Source organism: Carlito syrichta, unplaced genomic scaffold, assembly GCF_000164805.1.
Source record: "Carlito syrichta isolate Samal-C Ts95f unplaced genomic scaffold, Tarsius_syrichta-2.0.1 Scaffold287579, whole genome shotgun sequence".
In the NCBI taxonomy this organism is placed as follows: Eukaryota; Metazoa; Chordata; class Mammalia; order Primates; family Tarsiidae; genus Carlito; species Carlito syrichta.
Window position 1 is genome coordinate 58,117 of NW_007231675.1, and position 13,564 is coordinate 71,680.

Genomic DNA, 13,564 nt, shown 5'->3' on the forward strand with positions numbered 1-13,564 from the left:
TGTATTTCTCAACCTCTTCATCAAATTTTGAAATTTACTTCCTTCTGGTCTTGAAACCTGTGGCTTTATACAGTTTATAATGAAACATTTTCTTAATAAAAAGGTTTTTCTTAATTATAGAACATCAATAGTTACCTCAGTATGGCCATTTTTTTCTCTCAGTGAGAGAGAAAAATATGAGAAATTTAAAAAGTGTTAAATTAGGTAGAAAATAATTTACACAGTTTTCTTAATAACTTGCAAATACATATCACATTGTTTTTTGTGTATGCATAATGCTAAATACTGTGATGTCATTGAGTGTTTTGTAGGTGTAGCTTATGATGAACAAGGTGATTTATGTGTTTGAGTGCAAATTATACCCAGATACAATATTATACCCTGGTCCTGGTCTTTGTGACTGCTAAAGTTAAGGGTTCAAATTAGAAAAAGATGGTGGTCAGGAAGGGAGGTGTTGAAAGTTTGTTTACTACCATAATATGTAGATAGAGACCAAATATTTTAAATCTTAATCCTAATATTCCAAATGTTATTAATAAAACTCAACTGTCAATCAGCAATAGCATATTTTATTGTAGCACTGAAATAAAAAAGAAACATGGGGAAGTTGTAGCGTTTCCCACTGTTAGTTTACAAATAACAATATTTAAGCACAAAATATTAAACCAATATAATTAGGGCTCTTATACCTCAAGAGTCAGTTCGTAATAATATTGAAAGTATCTAAATTACTTAATGGTAGAGGAACATACTCCTGTGTAGTCTAGCTGCACTAAAATAGAAATGTCTCAGTTGAAGTCAGTGCCATGTTTTCTAAGGAACCAATCAGGCTTCTGCAGTTGGTTAGAAAAGGATGCCTGAAAAGTGAATATATAAAACTGTCTGTCATACATCATGACCCTCTGGAGCTCTCCAATGCTGGGTTCATACTTCTCTCATAAGTATAGCTTCTTAAAGGCTTATATGAGAGCTGTTGAGAGGGAGAGTAAATTTCCTAATATTTTCCCTCTCCAGGGAAAGAGTAAAAAAGGGGGAGGGACTTATAAATTCCCTTTTTTTTCAGACCTCTTTTGAAGGTTTAAAGGGGAGAGGTGAAAGTTGAATATGCCACGTTTAGTAGCACTTGAGCAGTTGCGAATTTCCTACTGTAGAAAAAAATGATGGTTCATATGTACACCTCAAGATAAATGAAACTTTCACCAGGGGTTTTGGACTTTCTATAAGAAAAAAACAAGAATTGGAAATTGTTCATTGTGAATACATTAGATTTCTTCAGACAAAACATTCATGAAGTGCAATTATAGCCAGTATTGCTATATTAGTATGAATGTTAATAGCATGTTTGTTTTTGAAATGGGTTATGCATTCTGATAAATGTCTGCTTTAATCTAGTCATCTGTGTATCACTTGTCTAAGTACTCTCATTTAAGATGCCATATCCCTTCTTGTAGCAATAAAGGGGTAAAGCAACATTAATATTAAATAATTAGAAAAACAAAAGGGGAATGATTAAACATATTTACATAATTGAAATAACACTGTGTCGCAGTGGGAAATCGGGACAATGTTGTCTCCTTTCAAAGTAATTCATAATTCAGATTTTTAATTATGGCATATTCATTCATTTAAAGATGATTCTGGATGAGAGGGCCACTAATGAAATACAATCATTAGCATCTAAACAAAGTAATTTACAAAGTCTCCTTTAGGGGAAAAGATTTCTAGAACATCATCAATCACACAAGATATGCAAAAACAAGCAATTAAACCACACACAAGAACTACAACAGCCTTATATATCAGTAATGTACACATGAAAACATAACTGATTACAATGATTAGACTAGGGTAGTGTGGTTAATTTGTATTTTATGTAGTGATTCCATGGAAGAATGCACCCGGACAGACACATTACACACAAGAGGAACTTTATCTCGTTAATACATACTTGAAACACATCGCCAAAAAACTCCCCCAAAACCCACCTTGAAATTTGAGTTGTTGCCTGGACATCCACATGTGATCAAAATTCTGCATAGTTTAATAAAACATCTCCCTTTCTCCTGCACCTCATTTTGCCTGCTGTTTGTTTTATAAACTGGCAAAATGTGGAATTAATAAAGTATTTTGTGAGAGGCAGTTGCTATGTTGGTTTCTCATTATTTGTTCAAATCCTGTTTTAGGCTTCTGGTGACAAAGTGCTTCCAGCCCTCGCGGGGTCAGTGATTTACTGGCTCTTCTTCCACATACACAATTACGGATCATTAAGCATGCAGCAGGACTAAATGGACGGTACAATTCTCTGACTTTTAAAGCCTGTATACGGTGTCTTGCTAAATGGACCCACAAAGAGGCTGGTTTCAAACACTGCTACTGCAGGCTGAATTATAGTCTTGTTGAAAACCAATACTATTCACTTCGGCCAGTTGATTTTTCTTTGTGAAGGTGGAAGGAAGACTTGGGTATAAAACGGGAAGAAATTAGAAGGGTGATGTCATGTTGGGGAGGGGAGGATCTACCGAGGAGGCTGGCACCCCTGGTGTAAGATGAGCTGTCTTTGATAACCACCAGCTACAGAAGCCAAAATATGCTCTACTGAGTACTCGAAGGATAAAAATACTGGTTAATTTTCAACAGTGCTCCTTCATTTGACTTTACAATTTACAACAGTGAACATTAATGCAGGAATGGCTTGGTTGAGGAGGAGTTTAAAATTAGAGCCCCTCTTCTCATTAGTCCCAACAGCCTGACCCAGGGTGACTGAGAAGCAATTTGTCGCCAGATTCTCATTTTGCTTCTGTTATGGCTCCTTGTAAATGAAGCGCGGCAATTTATTGTAGCACCTCTAGGAGTCAAGAACATAATGTGTAAAACACATACAAAAAAAATCTTTCTTCACGTTCATTAACACCCAGCACATAGAGGCTGTTCACTTTTTCCTCTAATGAAGGAGGGGGATCTTAAATCTGAAGCTTTCCATCAAGTGAAGAAGTCCTCTTCAGGCCATTAGACAGAGTCTGGGTTGGATTGAAGAAAGGCCATTGACAAAAACAGAATAGCAATATGAGGAAAAATAGAAAATGGATAAAAGGAGAGACTTTATAAGCCTCAAAGAATGGAAAGTACATTTTTGGCATCAATGAACACCCCTTCTTGTCTCTCGGTGTGTTTTCTATTGTCAGCGAAGAAAGGAATATCTGGCTTTTTATTTAGCTGGAAATTGCTCTAGTGTTTGGTCAATTCTCATTTCTCCACCCTTGATCTGACCTTGCAAGAAGCATTAAGTTAGGTTCATTTGAAGAGCGTATTGTCTATGATCTTTAAAACATGTTGGCTTATTTTCTCTCCCAGCACCTCACCCACATTACCTCAGCCTTTACAAAAAAAAAATTGTGGTGTCCATGGTTTTAATATATTCTGATTGTGTAACAGGGTTCTCACACCCAGGGCTGGCCATGTGCTTTTATCTTACTTCTCTGATTAATTCTGATTAAGTTTGGTTGTGTGGGGTCCCACAAATGGCACCTCCAGGTGTACCTTATAATAAATTACTATATGGAAAAGATTACAAAAGAGTCCAGGATTCCCTGTTTGGATTAGATGCTAATTGTTGGTATGTGGTGTACTTGGATGTGCTTTCTTGTGTATGATATAGTAATAAGTACTCAATATTTATGGAAATAATGTTGGTCTTTAAAAACTCATTTTAGAAAAAGTAAAAGTTTGAGTTTGTAGCAACTGAGAGTTTGTGAAAATGCCAGCAAAAATCTGAAAAAATTTCTTTGGAGAGTTTCTTGAGTGTTTAGTAAGTGCCAGGCATTGTGCAATGCAGATAACACGAATGAACTGTTGCTTCTTACAACACCATATACGCATACCAAGGTAGGACGAGATTATATACAATAATAGAGAGTACTGATAGTATTATCTTGCTTCCTCCCCACTATGCAGATGAAAAAATAAAGGCACAGACAGGTTAAGTTACATGTTTAAATTTACTGACTAGAAAGGGGCTGAGCTGGGTTTCCAACTCAGATTGTGTTTTACCAAAGCCTGCTCACATCCCCTCAGCCTCACCACCTCTCACTGAGGACACCTTTTGTTCTAAACTCTAGTAACACTTATCTCTTCTTGTTTCAATTAAACTTAACAAATATCTATTTTTTTGATGCCACAGGTTAAAATTTTCTCTTTAAACACTACGTTTATAATACTAAGGCACTTAAAATTCTATTTTACTGAATGTATCAAATTTATTGTAGGGAATTCAACATTACTGTCTCTTTTCTGCCTAACCCAAATAATCAACTTCCATTTTAATGTTGGTTTATTCCTATTTGTTATCTTTCTTAATCCCACTCAGTATATCTGAGATTTGGTTTGCTATTGCTTTAGTCAATTGAGTTTTGGTTTTAGTATTTTATTTGTCCTTACTGATAAACAGAATGTCTACTTGAAGTGCAAAGTTTGACATGCAAAACAGGGTAAAATTAAGGAGAATTTGAGAATAATTCAACTAAAAATCCTTTTAAGAACAAAATAGATTCTCTATTTTTTTTTTTTTTCTGCTGTTTGAGTCCTTGGTCAGCACCTAAGTCCTGTAGGACAGGCTGATGGCGCTGACTGCTGTCTGTAGCCCATTCCTAGATGGGATTTTAGATTACCTTGCCTGGACAGCTGCTGCCACCTGCAAACTACATGAGACATAGGCCCAAGTAACTTAGCAGTTAAGGAATATTAGATGTTTCAACGGCACAGCAGAATCTTAGTGTCACCTTGTGGTGGTGTGTATCTTTCAAAGTTCTGCTAGACTATTAGTTCCCCATGAAAGGTACGTGTCAATCTCGGTGTGTTCCTAAGGGCAGAGTGTGGCACCTGCCATCTGGTAGGCACACAAATTGCTGTTGGAGGCAGAATTCTTCTTTAACTAAAGGAGCCCTGGAGCATCTGCCCTCTGCAGGCTTTAGACAAACTTGAGCAAATGTGACAATGGTCAGAAACTGATGGTCAAACATCTTCTAATTGTCTATCATTTCACTTAGAGCCATTCAATTCCTTTGAATTACCTTTATGTTCTCCCTGTAATTCTTATTTTCTTCAATGGAATGTAATTCCTTGGGAAAAAGAGGTAAGTTTTCTTGCATAATGCTTTGTATTCAGAAAGCATAAGGATAGACACAAACCAATGGATGGAATTGAGAGCTCAGAATAAATTCTCACATATATGGTTTTTAACAAGGGCACCAAGACCATTCAATGCGGGAAAGAATAGTCTCTTCAACAAATAGTTCTGGGTAAAATAGACATCCATATGCAAAAGAAACACTCAAGTATTCTGCAACCAATAAATAGGTGAAAAAGTATCACAGAGGTGTGTCAAACATAGAGGTGTTAAATAATATAATATTCTGTTCTTACATATTTTGTGATACTTTGGTAACTTTTCTAAATTTGATATGATTTCTTATTCTAAGTAAATATTCACATTCATATATAATTTTCTATTTATAATTTTATATGTAAATATTTAACTTTTAATTTTTTTATTTTAAAGATGTAGGATGCAATTCAGGGTTAGGTATACAAATGTTCATTATGCAGGTAGCCTTGTTGATGAGGCATGCCTCGCCTTCCCCAGGCAGATTCCCACTAATGCCAATCCTGCTTCCTCACTCCCCTCCTGGCTTTTTTTTCTTAAAGGACCCGATTCCCCCACACCAACTGTATAAGCTCCAGGCCCCATAAAACCTGAATTTGTTTCTGGAAACCAGGCAAAATCTCCACTGGTTCACATAGCACGCAACATGACAAACAGACTGAAGCTGAATTTCAGCTGTACTTACTCTTAGTTGTGTGACCTCACACAAAGTGCACATTTTGAATTCTACACAGTGACCCTATCATCTGCTATATAAGATGTTTCATGATAGAAGATCTTCCAAGTATAAGCTAAAACTAAGTTCTTCTTATAGACTCTGTAATTGTAGTGTAAGTCTTCAAAAGAGCTAATGACTATAGTTTGGGCACTGAGGCGATTAAGCACTCTATGATTTCATTAATTAAAAAATACTTATTGAACACTTACTCTTTTCAATGTGCAGTGAGAAACAAAAAGATGAGTGAGACCAGATTGTGTCTTCAAGTCACAATTTAGGAGAGGAACTAAGACATTAAGTTAGTACAATATCACATACGCAGTGGTTAGTCTCAGAGAAAAGCATTATATTGAGATTGAGCATATATCATATTGTTCAAACTGGCACACTTTTGACTGTGAAAGAAGATGCTTCTAATAATTAAGCTAAGACAACATACATAAAGTGGGACAGTTTCAGGCAAACTAGGACTTGTGGTCACCCTGGTTATGGAGAATTGTGGGAGGGGAAAATCACAGTGGAAAGGGGCATTCATGTTAGGTATATAAATGGAGGCCCAGAGGACCAGTGAATTAAAGAAATGAAGAAAGTAACAGATCATAAACTTCTGATCACCATTTTTCCCAAGGCTGACTAGACCGTGGTGTTCCTGACTCCTCTGAGAAAATTTCCTTGAACATTATCTTATGACAGTGAAAAAACTCAGAGAGACTCTAATAAGATTACATACCTCTTGAAAAGGGTACACTTCTATACTGTTGGTAGGAGTGTAAATTAGTACAACCTTTGTGGAAAATCACACTTGGTGATTTCTAAAAGATCTAAAAATCAACCTTCCATATGACCCAGCAATTCACCTTCCAGGACTATATCTGGAGGAACTCAAATCATTCTACAAAAAAGATACCTGCACACATGTGTTTATTGCAGCACTATTCACCTGGAACCAATTGTGCAGCCCATCAAAGTGGACTGGATTTTTAAAAATGTGGTACATATACACAATGGAATATTATGCAGCCATAAAGAAAGATAAAATTATGGACTTTTTAGCAACTTGGATGGATTTAGAGTCTTTCATACTCAGTGATCAATCACCGAAACAAAGAACTGAGTACCACATGTCCTCAGTCATAAGTGGACCCTGAACATTTATCATAATAATACAAGAAAGGGATTGGCTGTAGTGGGACACTGCAAGAGGCAGAGGGATTGAGGGAGGGGGCACATAACATCAATAAGTGTACCTGATCCTGAACCAGGTGACGTGAAGACCAATAGGAGGCCCAAACGTCACCTGCACGCTGACCACTTATGTACCTAATTTTGAATTGTACCTCATATCTTTATAATAATAAAAAGCTAAAAAAAAATTACTTATCTCTGCATAGTCCCTATTCTGAAATCATATGTCAAACAGTATTTTTCAGCACTGGTCAAAAGCATTTTCTTAGGAGATAATATTTTCTGATCAAATGCTGTTTTAAAATTGTAACATTATACTGTCTTTCCTACCTTTATCAGGGCATCTGCAACCTGATTAGTTCCTTAAAAGATTATTATTTCCCTGTGTTCAACCCACATGTCTGCAAGGACAGGGCTGAGAACAACCAATGAAAGCCCAGGGTTTAGAAATGGCCAACTATCATGAGAAATAATCCATGAACTATTTTAGATACTAAAATTCTGACAGCTTGTTCTTGTGACAAAGATCGTAACAAGGAAAGAAAATGGCACTAATTTAATCTATTCTTATGGTTCATTCTAAAATGAGACTAGCATGACACCAAGTTATAATAATAAATACTATAGTAATTTCACAATTCTTCTTACATGCTGTTCACGGTCCTTTCACATGCAAATATGCCATCCATTGCTTCATGACAGCGATTTTAAGTGCATTAAAGAGTTCTGAATTTTCTTATGCTTATCTCCTAGTTACGTTGCAGGAACATACACAGAATAGTACCACGTACTGACATTTGTCTGGTGTATAGCCTCTCTCTGTATGGTGGTTTCCTCTCTTCTCCTGACATAGCATCTGTGTTCAGGTTTCACCAGTAAGATAGTCACTAGGAGTAGGGAAAGAAGTAAAATTTTCCCCAAATCAAGTCATTATGAAATATTCAATGCACCTTTATTTTGTAATTCAAATTTGCATTTATATAAAGTTTTCTTTTTTAACACAGAGAACATTGAAAAGATGTGTAAACATATTTTAAAAGTTTTTTTGGACATACTTAAAAAGATCACATTATAACTATAAAAAAAGATACTCTGGATCCGTGATGCTGAGTATTCCACTTTTCCTTGGTGCCTTTGGGGCAATGAGTTGGCCACTGGGCTGGTATACTGAGTACAAAGTACACATTGGTGTTGTGTGGAATTACGAAGACAGCAGAAATGCTGTGATTCTTTAAGGACCTTGAAACCCACATCACCTGGGAGTTTGTTCATATGTGTTAATGATTTCAAGTGGTTAACTCCCAGAATGCTTAGGTCTAATGTGCTGGATGAAAATAGCTATTTTTGGTGGACTGAAAGAGAATGAAAAGTCTGGAAAAAGCATCTTTCCCTGACTTAATCTAGTTTATGACCCATAAAAAGGGACTGTCTAAAGATAGCCCAAAGTAAGTACATTGGAAAAAATCCATCGTTTTGATGAAACTATTAAGGAGTGGCGATCAATTTCATCACATGCTTTCAAATACTTTGCCATGTTTGGTGATTCAATGGCAGGCTATTGTGAAGGACTGGATTTAAATGTCTACTTTCTGGGAAATGACTTTGAACTGTGTCTCCCTCCCACCACCCACACACCTCCTGAATAGAAAACTGTGATTGAGGGAGAATTTCAGGTGACAGCCCTTCTCACCCATTTCTTTAGCATCTTGCCTGCCAGAAGAGTGAAGACAAGGTTCTAACTCTGTCAGTAACTTCTCTGTGTGCTTGTTTAATTAATTAAGGGTTGTAGGTGTATCACAGCCTCTGAATTCAGCTTAATAGCTTTAATTAGGCAGGAAAACAATACACTGTATAAATTAGTACACACCAGACGTGACATAATTACCAGGGCAAAGTGGACAACATTTTGTTGAAGTGCTGCTTTAAATGAGTAATTTCAGTGCTGAAAATATATATTTTTTGTATTTGAGAGCTAATGTACTGAATTGTTCTTTCAGAAACCTGGTTCCAATTGCTTTAAAACTCCAGGTAGGAGGAAAATAATAAATTCTGTGTCTTCTGAGATAAAAACCACATTTTGTATTATACTGCTGGGTGGCACAATCACTGTAATTTAGAAAGGTTGCTATTACTGTATGAGCAAACTTTTTTGGTATTACTGCTGTTTATTTCAATGCAGGGACATGCTCTCTAGTAGACACATAATGAAAATGGTCTTGTATTAAAATTGTTTACCTGCTGTTTGCTGAAAAGAGTTGTAAAAATTAGAAATAAAAAAGACCCCCTATGTCACCTAGCCCATCCCAGGGAGGACAAAGTAAAAGATTACACCCTAATGCAGCTTTTCTGGGGGAGCCCAAAATAGACCACACTCTTCACATATCTCACTGAGTAAATTGTAAGAGGCAGGAGTTTTTGTATCAGTTCAGGAGGAAAAAACAGTATTCTTACAATTGTTCAAAAAGGGGGGTACTGACTTATTAACAATTTTTGGACTGAGGTCCCACATTTGAGGACTTTAAGATCAAAAGAAAATTTTAACATTCTTCACATTGATTATGCAGACTTATGCAATCTTGTAGGGTTTCCCTGTTAATTTATCCAATGATCTTAATGTAAGTACATAAGCATTAAGAGGAAAACCTTATTCTTTCTCTGGAGATAAAATGTAACATAACAATGGATTGGTTTGAATTTTACTACCTTTCTTTTTCCTCCTAAATTTTCCAGAGACCATGAGAAGAATCAAGAAATGGCAGAAAATGTACATAAAATCAAGAAGAAGCTGATGAGACAAAGAGGCCTAGATAATTTGCACCAGAAACGAATCCCTTAGCCATCAAGGGTTGATGTGACATTGCAGCGATAAAGCTGAATTAGCTCTCTGCAAAATTGTGAAGCAGTCCTTCTTGTCCCTTCTCTTGGTTTTGGAGACATTTCCATCCTTTCCTCAACACTTTGTCTCTCCCGTCAGTGACCCCAACTCTCTATTTTCTTCCCAGAGACCCAAGCACTTCCCTAGTCGGTCAGAATCTTCACTGAACTAAATTGGAAAGATGTTGGATATTTGTTCATGTATTTTACAATTTCAGCTTCTCTTTTTGGTACCCTGCTCTACTCCTTCTGTCAGACAGACTTCCATTTGTGATTAAAGAAGAGCTTACTTAGTGAGTCTTAGTCGCTTGAGAATTTCAAGGACCTTTATACTGGTGACTTTGTTAGGTAGCTGCTAATATGGACCCCAGCAATTCCCTTTTGCTGGTATTCTTCCCTTCATGTAATCCCTTCCACTTGAGTGTGGGCTGGAACTGGTGACTTGCTTCTAACAAATAGAACATGGCAAAAATGATGAGCTGTCACTTCGGAGATTAGGTTGCAAAAAGACTTGGCTTTTTTCTTAGGCTCTCTCTTGCTCTCTCACTGGTGTGCTCTGTCTGAGGGAAGCTGCCTGCCATATTGTGAACTGCCCTATGGGAGCAATCGAAGGAGGTCTTAAAATTTTTTTAAAAAGAATTTGAGTTGTAGGAGTGTAAGTGGGAATTTACTACATAAGTAGGTTTCATACAAGTGAAGTTTGGGCTTCTAACTGGCTCTTTTTCTCTCTGATAATTGACCAGGTACCCCTCCCTTTTCCTTCCCTCCCTCCCCTAGTGGTGTCCAGCATTTTCCGATCCCACTCTTGTGTTAGTGTGTCCAGTGTTCAGGACCCACTTATGAGTGAGAACATGTGGTATTCAGTTCTTTGTTTCTATGATAGTTCACTTAGTATGATGGTCTCCAGTAGCATCCAAGTTGCTGCAAAGGCCATGATTTGTTCTTCTTTATGACTGTATAGTATTCTGTCATTATTTGTACCACATTTTCTTTATCCAAGCCACTTTTTATAGGCATCTGGGTTAGTCCATGTTTTTGCTATTGTGAATAGTGCTGTGATAAACATGCATGTGCAGGTGTCTTTTTGGTAGAGAAATTTATGTTCCTCTGGGTATATTTCCAGAGAGGGATTGCTGGATTGTATGGAAGCTCAATTTTTAGTTCTTTGAGGAATTGCCACACTGTTTTCAATAGAGGTTGCACTAGCTTATATTCCCAACAGTGTGGAAGCATTCCCTTTTCTCCACAGATACACCAGCACCTGTTGTGTTTCGACTTATTAATGATAGCCATATTTACTGGCGTTAGGTGGTATCTCATTGTAGTTTTGATTTTTATTTCCCTGATGGTTAGTGAGGTTGAGCATTTTTTCATGTGTTTGTTGGCTGCTTGCACACACTCTTCCTTTGAGAAGTGTGTGCCTGTGTCCTTTGCCTTCTTTATAATGGAGTTGTTCATTTTTTTCCTTTCAATGTGTGTGAATTCCTTGTAGATCCTGGATATTAAGGATTTGTCAGATGCATAACTTGCCAATATTATTTCCCCATTCCTTGAGTTGTCTCTTTACTGTCTTGATGGTTTCTTTTGCTGTGCAAAACCTTTTCAGTTTGATAAAGTCCCACCTGTCTTAGCTTTTGTCACACTTGCTTTTGAAGGATTTGGCCATGAATTCATTTCCTATTCCTATGTCCAGAGTGTGCTCCTTACACTTTCTTCTAAGATTCCTGTAGTTTGAAGTCTTAGATTAAGTCCTTGAGCCAATTTGAGTTAATTTTTGTGTATGGTGATAGGTAGGGGTGCAGTTTCATTCTTTGCAAATGGCTAGCCAGTTTTCCCAGGACCATTTGCTTTCCCCAATGTTTATTGCTGATGGCTTTGTAAAAGATGAGTTGGTTGAGGGTTCATGTTTTTATTTCTGGATTCTCTGTCCTGTTCCATTGATTTATGTGTCTATTCCTTTACCAATACCATGCTGTCTTGGTTACCGTAGCCTTGTAATAGAAGTGAGATATTTACAGCTTTGTTTCTTCTGCTGAGGATTGTGTTAGTTATTCATCTCTATTTTGCTTCTGAATACATGAGTTTCTGTGTTGGGAGCCGGCCACAGAGGCCCAATGAGTGTAAGGGATCAGGAAGGGCTGTTGACCCCGAGACCACTAGGATGCGTTTGGGAGCTGTTAACCCCATTTCCTCTCCCTTTTCCGCCTAGCACTACAGCCAGAAAAAACTCCTGCAAGCTTAAGCATATAACTCTGAGACCGGGATGAACACAAACGAACTTCAGAAGCTCATTATTCCCATTTTTCCACAGACTGCAGTTTTGGTTTTCATACTGCTTACAGTTCAAACTTAGGTCACATCGAGGAGCCTTAGTGTTGGCCACAGGCTTTTTGTATGTGATCTTAAGATTATATCAATATACGTTTTGGAAAATAGGTTATAGAGATAAGTTTTTAGGTAGCCATTTTGTTAAAAGAGTGCGGTCAGCCTACCTCAGGTTGGGCCCACCCTGAACTTTGGACTGGGCCACATTCCATACATTCTGGGTTAGGCCACCTCAGGTTGTAAGAGTGATCGTTTAAGTTTCAATAGGATTGTTTAGCTTGGTATTAGTATAAATTAGCATAGAATGAAAAAGGTTTATAGGATAGGTTAGTCATAGATTAAGGTTAGTGCTTGTAATGGATTTTTTAGGTTATTGATTATAGAAACATTGTGCTTTAGGAAGGTATTGTTTCATTGCTTTTGACGAACATTAACCAAGCATGAGGAGCCGAAAGACAATTTGGGGTTTGTTCTTCTTCATGCCTGAAGGAACATCTGGTGGATGGGGGATGCCCCCATGTACCTGGCTTTGTGTTCATGTGAAAGACATGTGAGAATGACTTTGCAGAATTTGGGGATAAAAACCCACTGTAAACCTTCAATAAATGGCTTCTGCTCATCCTGAACAGTAGTCCAGTCCCTTTCTTTCTGCCCAGTCCCTTTCTTTCTCCCTAGTCGCCTGCTCTGTCTCACCTCCAGGAACCTCTGAACCTTGCAGGAGTTGGACTCCTACATTTCTGTATTGTCTTTTTTAGCTCTGTGAAAAATGATATTGGCAATTTGATAGAAATTGCACTGAATCAATAGATTGCCTTGGGTAGAATGGACATCTTGACAATATTGATTAGAAGGAGGCCTTTGACCAACAGTCAGTGAGGAATCAAAGCCTACCAATGACATTAGTAAGCTTAGAAGCTGATCCTCCTGTGAAGCCTTCAGATGAGACCACAGGCCTAGATGACAGCTTGCCTGCAACTCAGTATGAGACTTTGAGCCAGAGGCATCCAGCTCAACTGTGCCCAGGTTTGATCCACAGAAACTATGAGAAAATAAATGTTTATCATTGTTTTAAGCCTCTAACTGTTGGGTAATCTGTTACACAATGAATAATAAACAATAAATCACCATCATCTCATTTATATCATAAGGTCAAATTTGGCTTAAAACGATAATCAGTTAGCCGGGCACAGTGGCTCAGTCTGTAATCCCGCGCCTTTGGGAGGCTGAGGTGAGTGGATTGCCTCAGCCCGCGGGTTTGAGACCCGCCTGGGTAGCGAGACCTCATCTCTACAATAAATCAAAAA